The sequence below is a fragment of the Gekko japonicus genome, unplaced genomic scaffold (assembly GCF_001447785.1).
Source record: "Gekko japonicus isolate JY-2015 unplaced genomic scaffold, Gekko_japonicus_V1.1 scaffold5416, whole genome shotgun sequence".
Taxonomy (NCBI): Eukaryota; Metazoa; Chordata; class Lepidosauria; order Squamata; family Gekkonidae; genus Gekko; species Gekko japonicus.
The window spans coordinates 4,738-9,423 of record NW_015172717.1 but is presented as its reverse complement, the minus strand read 5'-3'; positions in this window follow the sequence as shown (position 1 = coordinate 9,423).

Sequence of the window (4,686 nt, the reverse complement as noted above, 5' to 3'; positions counted from 1 at the left end):
TCTCACTCAAACTCTCACTCTCTCACTCTATCTCACTCAAACTCTCACTCTCTCACTCTCTCACTTTCACTCTCACTCAAACTCTCACTCTCTTTCACTCTTGTTGTATACGCGGACCGCCACTAGGGGTCCGCAGCAAAGACAGGAGCTTTGGATCCTAGTTTCCCCCAGCCCCAACTGATAGCCACTGTGGCGGGAAATTCAAACCCTCCAATGGACTTGGGCTGTGATTGGTGGGTGTGTATATAGTTTGCCTTGCAGGGCCGTTTTGGTTAGTCTTGTGTTAAGTACAATAAAAGTGTGCAACTCATGTCATTGTACCCAGTACTTTTCAGTGGCAATGAAGGTGGGATCCCGCTGAGCCAGGCCTGGCTCGCATTCCAGCACAGCACCGAGCTCCATTCCAGCTAACGCGCCCCACATCGCTCGCCAGCAGCACCGCACCTCGCACCGCATCACGGAACACTGCTCCCCACTAAATGCTACGCCATGGCCTCTGCTCGGGGGAACTTGGAGATCTTTGATCCAGCCCATCCCAAACTCTGGGACTCGTGGACAGACCAACTGACTTGCCACTTTGTCTACAATGAGGTCACCGATCGGGGCAACAGACGAGCCCTCCTCCTTAGCTCCTGTGGAGTGAACACGGTCCGCCTCGCAAAGAGCCTCCTCGCTCCCCGGTCAATCCTCGAGTGCTCATACGAGGAGATCATCAATGCCCTGACGAGGTACCTCACGCCATGGCCTACCACGCTCGCCAGGCAGATAGAATTCCAGGGCCGCGTCCAGAAACCGGGCGAGTCGGCCGCGGCTTTCATGGCCGCCCTGCACCAGCTGGGCATGGACTGTGCCTTCACCAAGGTGGAGCAGAACCTCTTAACAAAGTTTGCATGGGGCGTCAGTGACCTAAAGCTGTGGAGGAAGATGATAGGTACCACCGACAGCAAGATCGACGTGGCCCTCCAACTCACCATCGCCCACGAGGCATCACACTGCGACCACCCACCAGCAACATCTGACCTCGTACTCCCCGACTCGGACCCCGAGAACTCAGAGGAAGAGGACGTCCGTCTCGTCCGCCCGACCTCAGGCAGAAAGCCACTGGGTCCTGTGGCCTCAGGATACACCGGAAAGACCACAGGCCGCTCCTCATGCGCCAGTTGCAGTGAGGCACATGAGCGCAAGTCTTGCCGATTCCACGACACGACGTGCCACGCCTGTGGGAAACAAGGTCATCTTGCTTGCGTCTGCCGGTCCAAGGGAAGCCAGCACCAGCAGCCCCCAGCGTAGGCACGCTGCCCGGCCGCCGTCACCCACGAGACGACAGCAGAGACATCCAACTTCTACCTCCTCACAGACAGGCCATCCCTACAGGTACTACGCCTCCTGAAGTTAGAGGATACCCCGAAGATCCAATTAATGGTTCGGATCGAGGGGTCCCCCTGCACAATGGAAGTGGACTCGGGGTCAGCAGCGTCCATCATTTCCGTGGACACGCTACGCAGACTTTGCCCTAAGGGGGGACCCCACTTACGCCCATCCCAATTGAGTTTGGTGGACTTCCAAAGAAACCTGGTTCCTATAAGGGGGGTGGGGACGTTCAGGGTACAGTTCCAGGGGTTCGAGGGACTGTTGGACTTGATAGTGGTGAAAGGAAATTTGGTCAGTCTGCTGGGCTTGCCCTGGTTTGTGCCGCTGGGCATCACGGTTGCGGTCGGTGGGGTGCTTACATGGCCAGCTCGCCCGCTAGGCGAACTAGGCCTTCGCCTAGAGCGTGAGCCGGCTGTTAGGGCATGGGAGGAGAGGCAGGGGTGCTCTGCCGGCTGCAGGAGGAGGACGCCCCTGCCTCCGCCTCCTCGCTTGCGCCTCTGTCTCGCTTCACGGGGGGGACGGACGGGACCGTCTCTCCGGAGTGCTTCCGAGCCCCCCGTCTGACTCTGCAGAAAGCCCCCCCCCACAACGCCGACAACGTCTGCAGCACGCCGAGCCAGGCTCGCGCAAAGGGCAGCAGGAGGCGGCGTGGTTGTCAGGGACTCCTGTCTGTCGAAGGCGGGCGGCATGGGGTCTAGTCAGCAACCCTATGTGAGCAGCGCCTGCTTCTGGTGGGATGACAAACCAGGGTCGCTAGCCCCGCCCCGCCCCCTTCTTCAGCGCCTTCCAGCTGCCCCTGCCTCCACCCACTGGGAGACGTCTCCCTACGGGGGATGGCGGCGGGGGGTTCATTTCAGGCCCGTCAAAGAGGCTGCTAACAATAGGGGAGGGCGAAGGAGCAGCCGAGACCACGTGGGGGAAGCAGGTTCGAGCTGGAGAGGCGGGCAAGGGAGCGGGAAGAAGCGGCGGCAGGAGGAGGAAGCCAGAGCAGCAACACCCCAGCTTGCCCGCCAGGAAGCCAGTGAGCCCTGCAGCAGCAGCAGGCCATGAAGCCAAGACTCTGAAACAACAAAACGCATGCACAGAAAGAGCCTGGGGGGGGGTTGAGCAGGAGAGGAGGTAGGGGCCCGCCCGGCTGAAAAGCACAGATTCCTCTGTGGGGAAGGGAGGAAAGAAGGTGGGAGGATGAGGCAGGCGGCAGGGGCTGCTGATCCTCCACTTGCTTGTGCAGCTTCTACTGCAGAACTTGAGCAAACAGGAAATGCGGTGTCCGCACACAGGGCAGCGGCCGCTCTGATCACGAACTTGAAGCTTCCCCAAGGGGGGGGGAGGAGGCGGAGGAAGTACTGCTGCTTGTCTTGCCTCCAGCCTAGGGGGAGGAAAGCGCTTCGCTGCATGTCGCCCAGAGTCTCTTGCTTGCCATAGAGCAGCAGCCCTGCCCTCAGTCAGCCGAGGAGATGCGGCTGCTTGCGCCTGCCGCCTCTCCTTGCCTGCCGCCTCTCCTTGCCTGCCTGCCAGCCCGGGGTGTGACCAAGGCTGCCCGAGGTTTTTTTGCACCATTCTCTCCAGGCCCCACCTGGAGGTTGGCAACACCGTATTTGGGCATGCACGGGGTGGGCGCCACAAGGTAGCCCTGCCTAGGGTGCAAAAAAACCTCAGGCCGGCCCTGGGTGCTTAAATGCAGTCTGAGGGATTTTGCAGAGATTTGCGGGGAGTTCCCGGCTGTTTTTGATGGGGCTTTAGGTTGCTACAAGGCCCCCCCGGTTTCCTTGCAGTTAGACCCCCTGGTGGCCCCTATCCACATCCGGTTCCACACAGCTCCACTTGCTATACGGCCAAAAATTGATGCGGAGCTGGACCGTCTTGGTGGCGCAAGGGATCCTGGAGCCAGTTCCACATGCTATATGGGAAATGCCCATCGTGACCCCCCTCAAGCCCAACGGTGAAGTCCGCATCTGTGCGAACTACAAATGCACAATTAATAAGGCCCTCCACGACTACTCCTACCCGGTCCCGGTCGTTAGTCATGTTGTGGCCTCACTAGCGGGGACTAAATTTTTCAGGAAACTGGACCTGGCACAAGCTTATCAACAGCTGCCGGTCGACGAAGCCACGGCCACGGCGCAGACCATAGTCACTCACAGGGGGGGGTTAAGGTAAAGAGGCTACAATTCGGCGTGAGCGTAGCCCCGGGGATTTTCCAACAACGAATGGACTCATTGTTAAAAGGGATCCCTGGGGTGACGCTGTTTTTCGACAACGTCTTGATTGTCATGGTGTCCCCCGACAACTTCGCCTCCCGCCTCCATGCCGTCCTGCAACATTTTGCCTCGGCTGGGCTCAAAGTGAAACGGGAGAAGTGCCTCCTAGGGGTTTCGGAGGTGGACTTTCTGGGGCTCAGGGTAGATGCTACCTGTGCTTTATTCTTCCATCCTTGCCAATTATTCTGCCAACCTGTGGCCGTTAGGTAAAAACAGATGCCTAAGATCTTTATAAATTCCACCGTGTCTGGTGTGTCTTTTCTTTCCGCCCTTTCTTCCGTTTGATCCCCTGTGTCCACTTGTAACATAGTGTCTTTTTGTATAACACCCTCTTCGCCATCCAGTAGAAAAAGTTGACTTTTGTCCACATTTACCTGAGCTCCGGAAAATTTTTCATATTTTCGTAGATGTTTCTGAACTTTCTGTAAGTCCATTTTGTCCTTTAACCACAAAAAGGTATCATCAGCATGTGCTGTCACAATGAGTGGGGGACCCAAAACCTTGTATGCTAGAATCCAATTTAAGCGCTTGAAGAAGTGGTTCTAACGTCAAGACGTATAGTAGAGGGCTAAGGGGACAACCTTGACGAACTCCTCTTCGAACCTGGATTGGCGAACCCAAAGTCCCTCTAACATAAGGAATGATGCTAGCCCCTTTATATAATGCCTGAAGAATTGCTATAAAGGTTTCCGGTAAGCCCTGGTGTCGTAAAATGGACCAAAGATATTCGTGATCCACCCTATCAAAGGCTTTTTGCTGGTCCAATTGGAGCAACCACTGTTTCTTTTTCTCCGAGCTTATCGCATGAAAAGCCTGTCTGAATAAGCATGCCACATGTACCATACGTCTTCCAGGGACCGCACTGGTCTGTCCCGGCGAGATGATTTTGTGAGCCAATTTCTTTAGTCTCGTATTAATTATTCTGGTAAAAATGCGATAATCGACATTATTCAAAGTGATCGGCCTCCAATTCGTGAGAAGTGTGGGGTCTCCTTTTTTATATAGGAAAATCATAATTCCCTGAAGAAAACTGTCGCCAACTCTTTTTGTTTCC